Source organism: Ceratotherium simum, chromosome 24, assembly GCF_057802395.1.
Source record: "Ceratotherium simum simum isolate JZ-2026a chromosome 24, ASM5780239v1, whole genome shotgun sequence".
In the NCBI taxonomy this organism is placed as follows: Eukaryota; Metazoa; Chordata; class Mammalia; order Perissodactyla; family Rhinocerotidae; genus Ceratotherium; species Ceratotherium simum.
In genome coordinates, this window is record NC_141923.1 from 10,662,682 (window position 1) to 10,683,306 (window position 20,625).

Genomic DNA, 20,625 nt, shown 5'->3' on the forward strand with positions numbered 1-20,625 from the left:
CTCTGCCTCCTGCCCTCACACTGGACTGAGAGCTTCCCAGGCTCAGATGCTGTGACTTATTTGCCAGTCTGGAGGGGAATCTTGGAACATGGCCAGTGCTCCAGAAATCTTTCTTGAAGAATGAATGACTAAATGAATGAAAGGATAAATGGAACAACAAAGAGAATTAAATCCTTGAAAAAAAATCCCTTCTTCTGGATAAAATAGGATGTGTATCATGCTCGGAAATTGGTCCAATGATCCAGCCAAGGGCTGAGTAGAATGCACCCTGGACAGACACTTTGGCACACTGGAATCCACCATCAACAAGGGCGATCAGCTTCCTACTCAAGGGCAGCTGAAGTTAAGCCACCCACATTCTCCCTCTCCAGAGCAGTTCTCTCAGCTAAATAGATTCTTCAAAGAGGGCAGGTTTCAGCCCAAATAATTTGGATTCAGTTTCTAATATTGTTCAGATTTTCTGCAGATTTCACAGACTTTTGTATCAAGATATTGATTCAGCTGCTGGAACAAACCCCAAAATACCAGGGATTTAAATAAAATACAAGGTCATGTTTCTCCTTTAAGAGTTTAGGCTCCAAGGTATTGGGCTTCCAAGTTCTTTCTATCTTGTAGCTCGGTCATCTTCACCATGCACCTTCTATCACCTTGTCTAAAGTGACAGCTCCAGTTCCCCACCACTGTGTCCCTAGTCCAGGCCCTGGAAAGGGAGAAAAGAGGAAGGAAGGGGAGGACATTTTCTTTTAATTTTAAGAGCATGATCCAGAAGTTGCACACGTTATTTCTGGTCACATCTCATTGGCCTAAACCTGGTCACATGGCCATGCTAGCAACAACGGATGCTGGGAAATTAAGCATTTAGCTGGCTATCCACGTGCCTGGCTAAAACCTCTATCACTATAGAGCAGAGGTCCTTGACCATTCCTATGCACAGATCTCTTTGGCAATCTGGCGAAACTACTTCTCAGAATTCTCAAAGTCTATAAGAGAAAAATTTTTTTAAATATTTACATTAAAAAATAATTATGAAGGGGCAGGCCTGGTGGTGTAGTGGTTGAGTTCACACGCTCCACTTCCGCAGCCCGGGGTTCCCAGGTTTGGATCTCTGGCGTGTACTTACACACTGCTTATCAAGCCATGCTGTGGTGGCATCCTGCATAAAGTATGAAAAGATGGGCAGGGATGTTAGCCCAGGGCCGATCTTCTTCAGCAAAAAGAGGAGGATTGGCAATGGATGTTAGCTCAGGGCTAATCTTCCTCAAAAAAAAAAAATTGTGAAATATTTGCATTTTTGCTTATTATTATTGCATTAACAACAAAGATAGCAGCAGGTCTAATAACTACCATAACTTCAGTCATGATGAGCATAAGCAAAATTATAAGTTATCTGCAACTGTAATGTGGTATAAAAATACCTTTGATTCCTTCTGGTGACAGAGTCACAGGCACTATTAACCCTACCGTGGCCATCACCTACATTCATAATTGAAGAAAATGCTAAATTTCAGTTAGAGGTTGGTCAAAACAAAAATGCAACTTTTTCTCATCCTGGTGCATGAACACCCTGAATTCTATTCAGAGGCTTCTTGGGGTCTGTGAACCTAGTTTAAGGACCCCCACTAACAGAATAAGATGAATGGAGATGGCAGCACTAACAGGGCTGGCCACATGTCCCATTCAGAACGTGCCCAGTCTCTGTGGTCAACACTCTCTGTATTAATCAGAATTCAGTGAGGAGACAGAAACCACAGAGAAATTTGAAAAGGAAAACTGTAATATAAAGAATTATTAACTATAACAGAGATTGGTGTCACAAGGGATGGCCTAGTAAGAAGTCAAGAGAATGCTAAAGCATACAGGATTTGCAGATATAAAGAAGGCTGAGGGCTGAGATCTGGGAATTGTCTGAGGGCAGAGCATGGCTTACGGAATGGCGGAGCAGTTGCTGCGGTGCCATGCTGGTGAACTTGCTGGCATCCATCCTCTAGGTGTTGGGGAAAGCCAGTCATGGAGGCACTATGAAACCACCAGTGGAGGATGCTGGGTGCTGGGTGCCGCTGAGCACTGTGTACTGCAGAATCCATGTTCTGGGGAAGCCACCTACACTGTGAAGGAAACCAGAATATGTCACCCCAAAATATACCATCATTTTGGCATATTAATTATTTTGCATTAAAGGCACTTGAGAAACAGCAGGCACAAGAAGGACACTCTGAACCTCCTTTTTCTTCCTGAAAGCAAGAGATTAAACCCCCATGTGAGAGGTACCCCCTCTGTACCAGGAGGAAAGAAGACATTCTTATCAGCCCAGACACAGCACCAGAGGAATCTGCAAATGAATCTTACGCCGTGAAATTCCTCCTACATGCCTACCTTCCCACCTTCCATGTCTGCCTGCCTTGGAAGCCTAAAACTGCTTCCCTTTGTCCTATCATTTCTCTATACATTTATCGTTCTTTGTTGAAGATGCTATCGAGCTGGAATTCTAAGCTACCGTTTTGAGTTACTTTCGATTTAGGTTTCTCCCACATGATGTGTGCTGCCCGTGTTAATAAACTTCGTATTTCTCTTGTTCATCTGTCTTTGATGACAGGGGTCTCAGCCAAGAACTCAGAAGGTAAAAAGAAGATTGTTTTTCCTCCCCTACAAGTGCCACACTGGCCACTGGGGAGGCCCCCCGCGCTGTGGGAGTGGGATGCTGGGGGACCTGCCCGTGCTGCTGTAAATGGTGATGCTCTAAGCTTGATGGCTGGTCAAATAGCCCTTGTTTGACCACCAATTTGTGATTTTCCTCCATACTCCAGCCTTGTTTGCCCAGTCTATGGTTCTGGGCTTCTGCTCAAGTTCTTGGTTGTCTCCTAGTTCTCCAAGCAAAGATGCACGAACAGCCCTGAATCCTGGTGACTAGGCTGAAACTTGGAGACTTTGTTCAGTCTTTTCTAGTTCATTCCATGAAGCCCAAAACTATTATCCAAATATCTTCACTTATCAGTTGGAATCTTATCACAAACTGGAAAATTATGTGAGGTCAGGATGCTTTCTGAGAACCTCATCTGCTACTGAGCCCTACCCAACACACTGAGTGTTCTTGGACCAAGCCCAGATCTATCAACATCTTTTGGATCCTGGGAACCTTGTTGACTCCAGCTTACAGGTGCATTAGTCTCCCAAACCCTGACCTCCATCCAGTTCCTTCTCTGTGCCCTATCCTGCTGGTCCACTGCTGAAATCCATGATGATTTGCAGTTAAGGCCATCAGGCAGTCAACAACAAAGGTGGGAAGACCGAAGACTGGCCTTAGGGACAGGCAGAGGTGGTTTCTACTGCTGTGGAGTTTGTTATGGGGAGTCTAGGAAGCCCTCCACCTAAAATATTCTCCTTTCCTTCTTCTGGTCCCCACTCCCTCCTTCCTCCACCCCAAACACACACCTTGCCCCTGGCTCTCTCAATACTAGGAATACTACCATTTGTGATTTTTCTTTTTGGATTTAAATCATTGCGATTCCAGAAATGTCTTTCAGAATACTAATACATACCCCTGACAGGGATAATAAGCCATTATTATCTATTAACCACTTACAGTGTCTTATTCAATCCTTGCTTTCAATCAGCTGTCTACAAATGGAGCCCTGAGGAGATAAGTCACAGGACACGTAAGTGTGGATTGACTTCCATCCGGCCAGTTTACGTGTGTCATCCCAATGTTATTTCAATAGTATCCTGTTTCACTACTGCTGAGGTCTGGACCATAAATTATATGGTCACCTTAACCAAGTGGGATGGGTCTAGAGCACGAGTTTTTATTTGGGGAAGGGAAATCTGCAGGAAGGATTGAATTTACCAAGGAGCAGCATGAAGTATTGAGGAAAGGTTGTCAGAGAGGAGAAAATGCCACGAAGAGTGTTGAAGACAAGCTTTGCCTACCTTAGAATTTGCCCTAACAAATCCGCCCGTGTCCATAGGCCTCCATATGTCAACGAACTTGGAAACAGTACAGGTGGGCTTTTGGGGAGCATAGCCTGGCAATAAAAAGCCTGGTGACTCAGGCCTTGAAGTCAGTCAGGCTTGGAATTAAATCCCAAATGCACTACTAACTGGTGTGTGTCTGTGTCCTTTGTCTAATGAGTTTTCTATTGATAATCTGTTGTTTTAATTTCTTTATTTGTAAAATTGAGATAACAATAACATCCACTCAGCGCAGCACTAAAGATTAAATGAATTAATGCATGTAAGGTATTCAGCACAATGCTTGGGGCATAGCAATCACTCGACCATCAGTCGATGTCACAGTAGCGGGTATCTGTGGGTATCTTTGGGATTTTTCATCCACCTGTCCTTCTCTGAAAACTTTCTAACCCACTGTCGTAGGCTGAATAATGGCCCCCAAAGGTATCCTTGTCCTGATCCTTGGAACCTATAAATGCTACTTTATGCAGCAAAAGGGACTTTGCAGATGAGATTAAGTTATGGATCCTGAAATGGAGAGATTATCCTGATTATCCAAGTGAACACTAAAGGTAATTTCAAGTGTCCTTATAAAAGGGGGGCAGAAAGAGATTTGACTACAGAAGAGGAGAAGTCGATGTAACGTTGGAAGCAGAATGATGCCCTTGAAGATGGAGGATGGGGCCATAAGCCAAAGAATACAGGCGGCCACTAGAAGTGGAAAAGGCAAGGGAACAGATCCTCCCCTCAGAGCCTCCAGAAGGAACCAGCACTGCTAACACCTCAGCTTTAGCCCAATGAAACTGATTTCAGACTTCTGACCTCCCAAACTATAAAAGAATACATTGAAGCCACTAAGTTTGTGGTAATTTGTTACAGCAGAAACAGGAAACTAAGATACCCACTCACAGTGGGGGACTGTCAACAGCCATATTTCTCTCCCTTGGTCTAAGAGTGACCTAAGCTGGGCCAATCAGATTCTTCCTCCCACGGGTTCAGAATTTTGACCTGGGACTTGTGGGTATTGAGTCACATAAATGGCAGAATGCCAGAGAGATGGAGCATGAGCTTCTGCCGCCGAGGTTCTCACATCTGTCCTGCCACCTGCCCTCCCCATTGATTATTCAGCTCTCCCTCAGATATAGCAGGGCTATATCATGGGATTTAACAGTATCCTTCCAACAAAATCCCTTTGTCAATTAAGGTAGCTAGCTTTCATTTTTGTTAACTGTCACCCCCAAAAATTGATCAATGCAGACAAGCTGTAACGAACAATCAACTAGGAAAACAGCTTGTCTGCACAAGCCACTGGCCTGCAGTCTTTCTGGCAGCACAAGTCCAGGCTTGTGTGGCTTTAAAGCACACAGGAGTGGTCCCTGAGAAGACGCTCTGCAGCACAAGTGAACAATGAGCAGACAAATGCCATTCCCAAAGCAAAACTCCTAACAATGCTGGACCACTGAGAACATGTAGCTCACCCTGGCCTGGCCCAGCCAGAGGCAGGGAAGCTCATTTTGGGGGGAAACCTCGAGGAAATGTCATTCTGAGTACAGCTGCACAATTCTTGAGACACTTCTGGATTTTTGCTGAGACTGTGGGTGGGAAATTAGAGAAACATTCCCATTGCTCAATGGCCAAAGTTCTCAGGGAAAGACAAAATATGGATAGTTTAACCTAAAAAACTCATGATTACACGGGGCAAGTGGTCAACTTCCGCATAGTGTGTACCCTTTAAGAGAGAGGAGGACTACAGCCACCCTGGGGCCACACGAGAGGCTGCTGTGGAAGAAGCCCGTGGGAAGGAATTTGTTTCTCTGTCTAGCCTACTTTATATTCCTTGGTATCTGTTCAAGAGCCAGTTCAGTGACAGTCACATCAAAAGGACAGATGTGTCTTACTTTAGGGTTCACTCATTCAGCAGACTTTTATTGAGCTACTGCTTTGCCCCTGGATTGGTGCAAAGTACGTGCAGCACCAAGAGGAATATGACACGTTTCCTGCCCTCAAAGGGCTGCTAGCTTAGGTTGGGAGACACAGAGAACGGCCTGCTTCTACGCGATTGATAAACGCTGAGGTAGTGCTAAGTACCAAGTGCCACCAAGTAGCATTAATCCTAACTAGAGACTTAGGGACACTTCCTGCAGGTGACATCTCAGCTGCACTCTGAAGAATGAGTGACAATCAGCCAGGTGAAGAAGGAAGGTGGGATGAGGGCATGCCAGCCAGAGGAAGCAGCATTCTCAAAGACAGCCCTCAAGAGGCTCTAAAGTTTCGGGGCTTGCACACAGCTGGAAGGGACAATTGGAGGGAAGGAGTGGAGGAGTTGAGGCTGGAGAGATGGACAGAAGTTCTACGGGGCAGGGCCAGCAGTCTGACCCTTAGCCTGAGGGGATGGCTTCTGTGGGGAATTTTGAGGAGGCCAGGGACGGGCAGGGCTGGATTTGCATTCTGGTCGGTGTTCCTGGTGCTGGAAATTCCCCCAGATGGCCTCTGGATAAACAGTTCTCTATTGAACAGGTCGCTGGAGTACCATTACAGGTGAGACAGGATCTCTTTGCAGTTTCCTTTTAATGGGAGATGGGAGTAGGTTTTAGCTGAAGGCTAGCTTGGCTGAGTAGACACCATGGGAAGTCTCAAAACTGAAGTTCAACTTAGAATGTTAAGTATAGGCTCAAATCTTCATCATGAAAGGTGAGCAGAGAAAGTTGAATCAAAGACTGTGGGTTGAGTTTTACGTTTTGCAAACCAAGAGGAAAGGCAGCCTTTTAGAAAGAGGTTTGGGGTACAATGTCTAGGTACCCCCTTACCAAGTAAGGTGGAAGCTTGGTGGTTACCTATTTGCCTTGGCCAGTCTTGAAAGACTGATGATAATTTACAAATATAAAATTTATCTTACTGTGAATTCTTTTTCCTAATGGTCTATGCTGATTGGAGTAATAGGAAATCTGCCAACATTTCAGGCCAGTTTGTACATGTAGACGAAGAGTGACCAAACCAACTATAAAATGTGTCCCTTGTTGCATAGAGGCATGATTCACACTCTTGTGAACAAGTTTCTAGAAAGAGATTTGTAAGGCAGAGGGTGTCAGGCAGGTTGAGCTGCAGGTAAATTAATACAAAAAACAAGCAGCCTCTTACTTCACAAAAAATCAACTATAACCTGTATACATACTTGGCAAAGCATCTATTATATACCAGGGACTGTGGCCAGAATCCTGGAAAACAAAGTTGACTTTAAAAGACGTGGCTCTGGCCTTCAAGGAGCCAATGGCAGGAGAAAAAATGGGTGAGCACAGACCTGGAAGAACAAAGATTGTGAGCGACCTGCCACAGTAGCCCTGGAGCCTAGCAGGCTCAGTGCCTGCAAACGGCAGGGGTCCCCAGATGTCTGCTTGGATGAAGTATGGCCCAGTGCAGCAATGGCTGGGAGACACCGGATTTGGTTCACAGCAGTGCTGTTTGTCTTGAGTCCTTAGCGGTGCCAGGAGGGCTCCAGGAGCAGGAGAGAGAATGGTTTCCCCTACTGGGGTCCATAGCCAACTCTCTGAATCAGAATTACCTGGGAGCTTCATATACCTGCAGAGTCCCAGGCCCCCCCCCCCCACTCAATCAGAATCTCCAGGAGTTGTCCTGAGGATCTGCACACTCAACGTATTTTGGAATCAGAACAGACCTGTACTTGAAACCCAACTTCCCCACTTACTGGCTGGCTAACCTTGGAAAAACTTGAAATCTCTGGACTTCAAATACTTCATCTGTAAAATGGGATAGCAATAGTTACTACTACCTGGGGGTTTGTGCTGACCCAGTGGAATAAGGCAGCTGAAGCATGGAGCACAGGACAGCCCTTAGCTCAGATAATGGTCGGGCAGGAGAGGAGACGCAGTCTACTCTTCCAAACTAGCTTTTTGGATTTCCAGTTAATTTCCTCCACACTCAGGTCTCCTCCTTATCTCACTCCTTGCCATACCAGAGCTCCTCTGCAGGAGTCATGGAGATGGCTGTTTCTGATACACATTCAGTCTGCTTACCAGGATCTCAAGCTGAAAAGGGTGTTTCCTCTCTCATAACCACTAGGAATCACTGTTGTGGTTACAAATTCTTCCTTAAATGATCTCCCTCAGTCTCCCAGTAGCTCTCTTGACACAAGTGTTGGGATCCAGCCTTTCATGAACCTTCTGCTAAGGCCAAACTGGTCTGCTTATCCCTCTACAAACCCCTGGTGCTTTCTAGCTCTTTAAGTTTTTTTTAATCGTGGTAAAATATACATAAACTAAAATTTACTCTTTTTAATGGTAACCATTTTTAAGTGTACAATCCACACCCAGAACCTTATCATCATCCCAAACAGAAACTATACCCATTAAACACTAACTCCCCCTTTCCCTCTCCCCCAGCCCCTGGTAACCTCTGTTCTACTTTCTGTCTCTATGAATTTGCCTATTCTAAATACCTCGTGTAAGTGGAATCATATAATATTTTTCCTTTTGTGTCTGGCTTATTTCACTTAGCATAATGTTTTTCAGTTTCATCCAAAACCTTAGTAGTATGTATCAGAATTTCCTTCCTTTTTAAGGCTGAATAATACTCCATGGTATGTATTTACCACATTTTGTTTATCCGTTCGTCTGCCCATGGATGTTTGGATTGTTTCCACCTTTTGGCTACTGTCAATAATGAACATTACTGCTATGAACATTGGTACATAAGTATCTGTTTGAGTCCTTGCTTTCATTTCTTTTAGGTACATACCTACAAGGGGAATTGCTGGATCATATGATAAGTCTATGATTAACTTTTTGAGGAACCGCCAAACTGCTTTCCACAGTGGCTGCACCATTTTACATTCCCATCAGCAATGCACAAGAGTTCCAATTTCTCCACATCCTTGCCAACACTTACTATTTTCCTTTTTTGATAAAAGTTATCCTAATGGGTGTGAAGTGGCATCTCATCATGGTTTTGATGTGCATTTCCCAATGTCCAGCTCCTTAATTTTGTGACACTCTTTCTCTATTGCTGGAAATTCAAGTCCAGACTCTTCTCCACCTCTGCAAATCCCACTTGCTCTTCAAAATCTAATCAACCTCTGTCACTGATACTGAAGCAAACTTTTCTTCTTTTAAATTTCTATTTACAATTCTTCTTTGGCAAATAATCTTGGCCTACCTTGTGACTTCTCATACATTTTGAAAATTCTTTTCCTTATAGGACTGTCAGCATCTTGAGGGCATAGACCAGGTACTATTCCCTCATTCTGCAGCTCAGGGATATAAGGGTAGAGAATCTCTATACTTAAGACATGCAAATGTATTTGTTGCTACTCTTGCTGAGTTGATTTCAGTTATTCTTGCTACATGTCTTTAATATTAGTAATAACTACAACTTATGGAATGCGTATTATGTGCTAATCACTCTGCATATGTAATTTCATTGAATTCTCTCAACCCGACGTCATGGGAACTATTATTCCCACTTTATGAAGGAGGCAAGTTTAATAAGCTGATCTAGTAAGAGATGGAGCTGGATTCCAATCTAGATTACCTGACTGCAGAGCCTGACCTCTCTCCCACTATATATATGTGTGTGTATGTATATATACAGTCCTGTGACCACAGTTAATGGAAAATTGCCAAGAATCAATGGAAATTCAAGCTTATTATTATTCATAATCATTTTACTTGCAATGACAGAGATGCAATTCAAACAACTTAAAAATAATGGGGACAGGAAGGCGTGAAGTTGGCTTTAAGGATACCTTGAATCGGGGACTTAAACCAAATAAATTTGGTTAGTCTCAATCTATCTGTCTCTCCTTCCTCCTCCACTCCCTGCCTCCATCTCCTACCTCTGCTCTTCTGTTTCTTGGCATCATTTGCTTCTACTGGAGTGGGCTTTCCCTACATTTGGGGAACATGGTGCCAGCAGCTTCCAGGCCCACATACAAAATCCTGACCAGTGAGGCAAAGGGATTCATCTTCACTAATTCTGGGCAGAAAAATCCTAGGGAAGGTTTCTGATTGGCCAGGTTGGGGTCACATGGCAGGAGAAAGGTGTTCAGTGATTGCTCCTGCCTTCACATGTCCAATGTCCAGCTCCAAGGTTAGGGGTAGGGTCTGTGACTGGCAGTCCCACAGAACTACGGTGTCAGAGATGGGATCATGGGGAAGAGAATTCCTACTTGAAAGCATGTGCTGGGACAGACAAAACAATGATTGTGTGCGCTACACTGAAAAATGGGCCACTGCCTTCTGTGGTAGTTAGTGTGCTGTGTAACTTGCCTTGAAACTGCACAAAAGAAGGTATTTTCAGCTAAACTTTAAACAGAGAAGAGCACCTTCATACTAGTGGCATGAGGGGTGAATATACGTTTAAATCCTAGGAAATGGAAGGAAGACTTGGGTTTTGTTCTCTCTCCCTCCCTCCCTCTCTTTCTTTCTTTTTACTTTTGTTATGTGGGGACTTTGGAGATACAGAGCTGAGGAAGACCCAAACACCACTCCTTGTGCCCTCGAGGAGCTCTGCTCAGTGAGGATGTGGGCTGGGGGTGAAGGTGGGGAGGCAGAGAGAAGAGTAAACACAATGTTGATCAGTGCTATAATCAGGGGTGAAGCTGCTGCCAAAAAACCAAGGAGGGAGCATTAACTCTCTTTGTGGGAGAGGAGTCAGGGAAGGAGACACGATGAGACGGTACTCGAGTGAACTTGATTGAAGGACAAGGGGCTCTGCAGACAGAGATGAGGGGAAGAAGGCTTTCCAGCAAATACCTGTAGAATAACTACCGTAACAAGTCAAAACATAGGAACTCAAACATCTTGTCTCTGGGAAGGAGAGAGTCTTCATAGCAGCACAAGGAGGTCAGTGTTGCCAGAACATAGAGTACAGGGAGATCAGGGAAGCAGGACGTGAGGTCGGAATCCCAGGTAGAAGCTGGATTATGGGGGACCTTGAATGCCATGCTAAAAAGTTTGGCTGGGGTGCCATTGAAGTTTTGAGTAGTAGAATGATCCAATCAGATCTATGTGTTAGAAAAATCAGTCTACACCAATATAGCATATGAAATGGAAAGAGGTGATCCTAGATCTGGAAAGAGATGAGTTTTGAGGTTAAGGTGATTTCAGGGAATTCGCACTTAATAGCCTCTTTTTTTCCTCTGAATTATTAGGTAAGAGGGAATGTCATAATTGGACAGTGAACAAGTAAGGGAGGTGGCTCCCACCAGTGTCCAGATTGAGATGGCATTCTAGGGGTCAGTTACATGCATCTTGAGACCCCATTGATGGCAGAAGCATTGTATAGTGTTATGGGCTGGACTGTGTCCCCACAAAATTCCTACGTTGAAGCCCTAACCCCCAGGACCTCAGAATGTGACTGTATTTGGAGATAAGGCCTTTAAAGAGGTGATTAAGGTAAAATGGATAAATATGGGTGGGCCCTAATCCAGTATGACTGGTGTCTTTATAAGAAGGGGAAATTTGGACACACAAAAAAGAGACACCGGGGATGCGGGTGTACAGAGGGAACACCATGTGAGGACACAGGGAAAAGGTGACCATCTGCAAGCCAAGGAGAGAGGCCTCAGGAGAAACCAAACCTCCTGACACCTTGATCTTGGACTTCCAGCCTCCAGAACCATGAGAAAATAAATTTCCGTTGTTTAAGCCACCCAGTCCATAGTATTTTGTTATGGCAGCCCTAGCAAGCTAATACATACAGTATGTCAAGGTGCTCCCAGATACTAGATGTACATAGGGAGTGCCTTAGACTATTTGGGTTACTATAACAAAATACTACAGACTGGTATTAATAACAGAAATTTATTTCTCACTGCTGTGGCGGTTGGAAATCCAAAATCAGGGCATCAGCATGGGCGGGCTCTGGTGAGGGCCCTCTCCTATGTTGCAGACTGCTGACTTCTCGCTGTGTCCTCACATGGTCGAAGGGGCAAGCAAGCTTTCTGGGGTCCCTCGTATAAGGGCACTAGTCCCATTCTTGAGAGCTCCACCCTCAGGACCTCATCACCTCTCAAAGGCCCCACGTCCCAATACCATCACCCTGGGATTTCAACATATGAATTTGGGGGGACACAAACATTCAACAATAGCAGGGAGTGACCCCGGCATCTGCCTTATTCTGATTTGCTTGGCTCATATCACATGGGGAAGAATGTCAGAGAATTGCAGGGAAGAAAATCTGGAGTGTGAGAACTAAGAGAAAAAATCATAAGTTTCATTTTTCTAGGAAAACAGGTTGGTGAATGGTAGTGACGAGAGAAGGAATGAATGACAGAGCTACTTAAAATCAATATTAAAGTTCTGTTTAACTGCATTAAAAAAAATGTGGGCAAACTTGATTTTGTAATTCCAACCTTCTTCAGAAACGTATTCAGCAGAACTGCTAATGCTGCCTGAATGCTATTTACTGAGTAACAATTCAATATAAATTAAGATTTCACTATTTTTTTTTCCCAAATGAAAAAGAGTTGATGCTAAGATATGGGGAAATTGTTGTATTCCAATTGGGGGGAAAATCAAATACCATGACACTGATATGGTTACCACATGGCTATAATCTTTCTCTTGTTTTATTTTCCCAGTAGGAGTGAAAAGATACTGACACTCCCTAGGAGAGCTCTTCAGGGTACTGGGAAAAGCAGAAAGTAGGTTTAGATAACGTTCCCTGGTAAAACACTGCATAGTCTGAAGTTCTTCAGTTCTAAATTAAGCCTCAGGCATTCAGTACTGATGTGAGGGCAACAGACACAATTGAGGCGCAAGTCACCCCAAAAAAGGAGATGCCAAGAAATATTGAGTTAATTTTACTCAAGTCTAAAGAGAAGCAGGATATAATCTGTGACAGTGAAAAAGGTATTGAATGAGTCTGACTGGTGTATCTTTTTTTCCACATTTTATTCTAATTGAAAATGTTATTTGACTAGATTAATGTTCCTGTTTAGCTATTTTAATTATTTTGTTAAAAACAAAGCAAAATAACAACAAAAGAAGTTTAACCTTGTGGTTAAAGACTGCTAACCTTAATCAGAGTCAACCCTTTGGTTGGATCCCAGAGTTCTAATACTGGCATGTTCTACCCTAACTGCACCTTCTAGAGTCTTCGTGGCCTTGAAACCACAACATAAAAGAGGAAAGTAAAACACATTTTTACATCCGAAATCTCTGTAATTCAGCTACATCCCTCTCCCGTTGAGACTATCCTCATCAAAGCCATCACATCTTTTACACTCTTGCAAATGAACCCTTCCATTCTGCTCTTCTCCATTTCCCTCATCGCCTTGAGTTAACTTTTAAAAAGGTCTATCTGATCACATCACCTTTGGCTTAAAAACCTTTCTATGGCTTCTCGGTCTTTGAGATGAAACAGTAAATCCTTAACTCGATACACAAGTTCCTTTGTGTTCTGGTGCCATTTTCCCGTCTTTCCTCAGCTCTTGCCCCAGGTTTGGGTCAATACTGGACTCCCTTCAGTTCCTCGAATGAGCCACACCTTCTTGCCTCTGGGCTTTGGGCATCCTGTTCCTTTTACCTGAACGCTCTCTACCCTTCACCTGGCTCTAGTACTTCAGGTCTCAGCTCATAGGTAGATTCCTTGCTTAGGAAGAACTTCCTTAACCGCATGGATTAAGTTAGGCTCCCCTATTGCATGCCCCATATCCACCCATACGCATCTGCCATCATAGCAATCCTCAAAGTTTATTGATATTATTTGACATTTTCTCCTGCTGGACTGTAAGTTCCATGAGAATAGGGACTATGTCTACCCTTTTCAACTCGATAGCTCTAGAACCTAAAATCGTGTCTCATACAAAGGAAGCGCTCAATGAATATTTAGTGAACAAATGAGTGTTTTTGTAACGAAGTGAGAAAAAATATTGTAGCAGCAACACTCAGAATTCCCCTTAGGAAAGGAACTCTCTTGGGGGAAATACTCTGATAAAGCTGATCAGGGTGGGTGAGCCCTTGCTAGTTACGGATGTCAACAAGAACTAAGACCTGTCTGAGGAAGACGCCGCCACCCAATGTCTGAGTTAAAGAGCTGAATTGATAGTTTGCTTAAGAGATGGAGAGCTGTACTTGCAGGGCATGGTCTTTCTGATCAAAGCAGGCTGCTCATCTTAAACAGGCAGTGGGAAGTGTGGTGTTCAGAGATCAGAGGACTTCCATACAGGAGAATGTCAGGGATTGATTGACCATTAGCTATGGAGACGTGGTTACTGGACTGAGGGTTGTTAATCAGCTGACTTTCAGAAAGTAGGGGCTGTCATCGACTGGCCGGTTTACAGGAGCATGTGTATTCGTGTGGAGTTGATCAATTTGGACTGTTTCTGGGGGTTACATGTTGTTATAGCAGAAGAACAATCAGTTCTTCTGGGAGGGTGGAGGGAGAGAAGTTTTATTCTCAGACTCCAAGAGATGAAAAAAACACCACCTGCGAGGAGAGAAGGAGGAGAGAGTGAAGCAAGGTGAAGGCAGAAAGGAACTCTATGGTGATGGGGTGTCCAGAAGTCACTTCGAGGACAACGGTGCCTTCCATTCAACTGAAGTTATTTTCAGTGATACGAGGCAAACTCTCCTCTTCCCCCCCATCCTGCCTTCCTCCCTTCCTCCTAACAACGTCATGCATTTTTGGTAAGGGTTGTTATGCTTAGGGAGAGAGAAGGAGCTTGCTGGGGAAATAGAGGGAAAGCTGGCTTTCATGTCTGAGTCAACGTGGTCTGAGCAAAGATGGTTTGTGCACTAGTTGTATAGAGCCTAGGGTGACCATGAAAACGTAAGTGAGCTCCACTGAGGAGTCTCCACTGGGATTTTTGGTGTAAAGTCAGGTTTATTGAGGTCTAATTTAAATTTAGTAAAATTAAGTGTACAGTTCAATGAGTTTTGTCAAGTGTATACAGTGTATAACCACCACCACAATCAGGATATAGGACATTTCCATCACCCCCAGAAGTTCCCTGGCGCCCTTTTGTAGTCAATCCCCTCCCCCTCTCCTTTAGCCCTTAGCAACCACTGATCTGATTTCTTTCTCTATAGTTTTGCCTTTTCCAGAACGATAGATAAATGGAATCCTATAGGATGTAGCCTTTTGTGTCTGGCTTCTTTCACTTGGCATAATACTTTTGAGATTCAACAATGTTGTTGCATATATCAATAGTTCATTCCTTTTTTATTGTTGCGTAGTATGCCATTGTATGGATGTACCACAATTTGCTTTTCCATTTGCCAACTGACAGACATTTGGGTTGTGTGCAGTTTTTGGCTATTGTGAATAAAGTTGCTATAAACATTCATGTACAGGTCTTTGTAGGACATTTGTTTTCATTTCTTTAAGGTAAATATCTAAGAGTAATAATGCTGGGTTATATGGAAAGTACGTATTTAACTTTATAAGAAACTGCAAAACTGTTTTCCAAAGTGGTTGTTTGCATTCCCATCAGCAATGTATGAGAGTTTTAATTACTCTTTATCCTGTTCAGCACTTGATAAGGTCAGTCTTTTGAGCCATTCTATTAGGTATGCATTGTAGTTTTAATTTGCATTTTTTAAACAATTAATGACGTTGAGGAACTTTTTACATGTTTATTTGCTATCTGTGTACCTTCACTGGTAAGGGATCTGTTCAAACCTTTTGCCCATATTTTTTAATTGGGTTATTTGACTTTTTTGGTATTTCATTTAATTAATTAATTAATTAATTTTGCTGAGGAAGATTCGCCCTGAGCTAACATCTGTACCAATCCTCCTCTATTTTCTATGTGGCTCACCACCATAGCATGGCTGACAAGTGGTATAGGTCCACGCTCAGGATCCAAACCTGTGAACCCAGGCCACTGAAGTGCAGCTGGTGAACTTAACCACTATGCCATTGGGCTGGCCCCTTGACTTTTTTATTCTTAACTTGTAAGAGTTCTTTATATATTCTGGACACAAATAATTTAGCAGATATATATTTTGAAAATATCTTCTCCCAGTCTGTGCTTGTCTTTTCATTTTCTTAGCATGTCTTTTCCAAAGAGCAGAAGTTTTAAGTTTTGAGAAGTCCAATTTATTAATTTTTAAAATTTTCTGGTTCAGACTTTTTCTTCCTATCAAAGAAACCTTTGCCTAACCCAAGGTTACAAAGATTTTCTCCTGTGATTTCTTCTAGAAGTCTTATACTTTTAGGTTTTACATTTAGGTCTATGATCCATTTTGAGTTAGTATTTGTATATATACATAGTATGGTTTGAGATTCTTTTTTTTTTTTTTTTTATGTCTAATTGTTCCCACACCATTGGTTGGAAAGACTATCCTTTTTCCATTGCATTGCCTTGCCATCTTTGGCAAAAATCAATTGACTATATATGTTTTTTTATTTGATGTTCTATTATTTTTCATTGATCTATATGTTTGTCCTTACATCAATACCATACCATCTTGATTACTGTAGCTTTATAGTAAGTCTTGAAGTCAGGTAGTTGCACCCTCCAACTTGTCAAATTGTAAATTTCTCCGAATAAATCCTGCTAGGATTTTGATTGGAACTGCCTAGAATCTATAGATCAATTTGGGGGAGAACTGACATCTTTATGATACTGAGTCTTTGTTCCATGAACATGGTCTACCTCTCCATTTATTTAGGTCTTCTTTACTTTCTCTTATCAGTGTTTTGTAGTTTTCAACATAAAACTCTTGCACATATTTTGTTAGATTTATCCCCAAATATTTCATGTCTTTTGATGTTATTCTGATACTTTAAAATTTCAGTTTCCAATTGTCTATTGATGGTATATAGAAATATAAATTATTTTTGCATATTGACCTCATATCCAGTGATCTTGGTAAACTCATATGTTAGTTCTAGTAGGTCTTTTGCAGATTCTTTAGAATTTTCTACAGCTTTACTTCTTTTTCTTGCTTTTAATTTCACTTTTTGTTTGAAAATAATTCCAAACATAAAAGTTGCAAGAAAGTTGTCATTGTTAATTTTATGTGTCTACTAGACTGGCCTAAGGGATGCCCAGATAGCTGGTAAAACATAATTTCTGGGTATGTGTGAGCGTGTTTCTGGAAGAGATTAGCATTTGATTCAGTAGACTGAGTAAAGAGATCCACCACCCTCCCCAGTGTGGACGGGCATCATCCAATCTGTTGGGGGCCTGAACAGAACAAAAAGGCAAAGGAAGGGCAAAGTCTTTCTCTTTTCTTGAGCTGGGATGTCCATCTTCTCCTGCCCTCGGACATGAGTGCTCCTGGTTCTCGGACCTTCAGACTCTAGGACTTACATTAATGGCCCCTTGGTTCTCAGGCGTTTGGACTTAGACTAAATTATACTGCCAGCTTTCCTGGTTCTCCAGCTTGCATACAGCAGACTGTAGGACTTCTTGGCCTCCATAACTGCATGAGCCAATTCCCATAATAAATCTCCTCTTATATTTATCTATATATCCTGTTAGTTCTGTTTCTCTGGAGAACTCTAATACACAAGCACAAAGAACTCCATATGCCCTTCACTCAGAAACTCCATTCACTTTTCACCAATTATACCAATAATATCTTTTAGGGCAAAAAGATCTAAACCAGGATTACACATTGCACTTACTTGTCATGTACCTTCAGTGTCCTTCATTCTGCAACTGTTTTTTAGTCCTTCTTCGACCTTCATAATCTTAAAATTTTTCATGATTATGAGCCAATCGTTTTGTAGACTAACACTCAATTTGAGTTTGTCCAATGTTTCCTCTAATATTCAAAACATGCATTTTTGGCAGAAATACTACAGAAGTGACGCTGTAGCACCTGATGTTGATTTGTCCCATCACAGGTGACATTAATGATCAGAGACGAATCTGGATGGCCCTGGAGGCTCCTTTCTGTCCCTTTTTTCATAGCAGAGCTGAGAGCCCGCTAAGCTGGACTGAGTAGGTCTGCAGAGAGACAAGACCTTGGGCCAGTGTCAATATTCCTAGTGGGCAAGGCTGTCCCCAGGGCCCTCTAAGCAGACCTTGGCCCTTGGTGTGCTTACTTCCTGGCACTCTACCTGGGGTTTCCTTTGATGTATTTCTTACTACTTAGAGAAACTAGGAATTCCCTAAGCCCAATTAGGCTAACATATAAATATGTAACACAGTGTGGGAGTGGGGCCCACTTTCCATCCTGGGCTCTGTCTCTGTCTGTTGTACACCTGGCTGCTGGAACCTTGGCCACAGTGCACACACAGCAGCTATGTTTGGCCTATGCCGTGCAACAATTTAAGTTCAGGGGGCAGCATGCACTCTGCCACTTCTCTGCATGTAAGTTTCCCCCCAAAAACCCCATGTGGCACCAGTGGGGTGTGTGTCTGACCCTTGCATGACAGTTAACTTTGAGTACTTGAGTAAGGTGGTGTCTGCTAGAGTCTCTTTTGTCAAGTTCTCATTTTTAAAATAAGAATTTTACGGGGACATGCTTTGAACCTATGCAAATATCTCATTCCTTGTCCAACTTCTACCCACTAGATTTAGCAAATATTGATATTTCTTGTCTGACGATTGCCAAATGGTGACTTTCTAATTCCATTATTCCTTCTAAATTTATTAGTTACAGTCTACTCCAAGGAAGAGCTGTCTCTTTTCCCCATTTATTTATTCATTTTTAAAAAACATCAGTCTGGACTCATGGATTCTATTTTATTCCAATGGAATATAATCTCTTACTATCATATTTTATTTTGATGCTCAAATTGTCCCAGATTTGGCCAGTGGGAGCCCCTTCAAGCTGACTGCTTTGTCCTTTTGAAATGTCTCTATCGTTCTTTGAGCATTTTCATACTTTCTGGCACAATAAGATGTTCCAGGCTCCTCTATATGATACTTCTACGTTTATATTTATTTTTATATCTATATATATTGAAAACTTTGAATTCACATCAATACTTCTAATTCCAATCCAATCTCTCAAGCCTTCTTGCTTTTCCCCGTTCTGTATTTGTAGCCCCTTCTCCAACAGTGAGAACTCTGGCTTCCATTATCTTCCATATAGTTTTTTCTTTGTGTAGTCCCCCTGTAGATGGCCACCTACCTTTGCAGGACAGCCGCCCCACCTTCCTTGTTGGGGCTCTGACTCCACACTGGGCTGACTTCCTAGCTGAACATGAGGGTGGCTATATTCTCCTATGTAGATGAAAAAGCAGAATCAGTCAGTAGAGGGAGATACACAGATGAAGCAGAATCACAAAAAAGAATCACAGAAGGACAGAGAGAGCAACTTTTAAGTTCCCGGAAGCTTTCCAATTCTTGGTTCCAGTCATTTGCTAAGCTGTACCTGTATTCCTGCTCCTGGCTTTTGTGAGAAGCTCCTACATCCTTATGACAAACTCTTCCCTTTTGGTTAAGGTACTTCATGATGGTTTCTGTTACTTGCAAACAGAGAGTCTTAAACAAGGTATATTTATATCCTGGAATGTGCTACAAAAAATAAAACAAATTGTAGAAATAATCATGGCAAAGGGAAAATAAAAATTAGCACACAGAAAATGCATACCACATGGTACTGTACTGTTGCTTAACATGAGCCGAAATATTAGCTCCAAGATTTCTAGTGATCCATACAAAGTGTGAAACGTTATCCTTTACAAGATTTTATGTCTCCAGATTTAAAACAAACCAGCAACTGGAGCATGGATAGACCATTGGAACAAAATACAGGGTCTAGAAGTGAACTCTTCAACAATGGCCAATAAATGGCAAACTGTGTAGCCATCCAGAAAAAAAATTAATTTGGATCCATACCTCACCCCATATATTGAATCATTTCCAAATGGATCAGTGTTTTATTGCAAAAGACTGGAAGTCTAAATCTCCATCAATAGAGAATTGGTTAAATAAATTATAGCACATCTCTGCAATAAAATGTTATGGGGATTGGGGGGCTGGCCCCGTGGCTTAGCAGTTAAGTGTGCACGCTCCACTACTGGCGGCCTGGGTTCGGATCCCGGGCGCGCACCGACACACTGCTTCTCCAGCCATGCTGAGGCAGCGCCCCACATACAGCAACTAGAAGAATGTGCAACTATGACATACAACTATCTATTGGGGCTTTGGGGAAAAAAAAGGAGGAGGATTGGCAATAGATGTTAGCTCAGAGCCGGTCTTCCTCAGCAAAAAGAGGAGGATTGGCATGGAATGTTAGCTCAGGCCTGATCTTCCTCACACACACACACACACAAAATGTTATGGGGATTGAATAAAATAGCAAGGAGCTCTGTATATATTGCTGTAGACATATCTTTTTGATATATTAAGTAAAAAAAGCAAGGTATAGTATACGTGTATGGCACACTATCACTTTTGTAAATGAGGAACGTCTTGGCTTGTATATGCATAAAAAAGTTCTTTAGAAGAAGGAGCAAGAAACAATGGTTACCTGTTTGAGGCATGGGGACAGGTATGGGGGAGATATTCTTTTTACTGTATACCTTTTTATGCTTTCTGATGGATACACCATATGTATGTACTACTTAATTTTTTTATTGAGGTAACATAGGTTTATGACATTATATAATTTCAGGTGTACATCATTATATTTCGACTTCTGTATAGACTACATCGTGTTCACCACCAAATGTCTAGTTGCCATCTGTCACCATACAAATGTGCCCCTTTACCCCTTTTGCCCTCCCCTCACCCCCCTTCCCCTCTGGTGACCA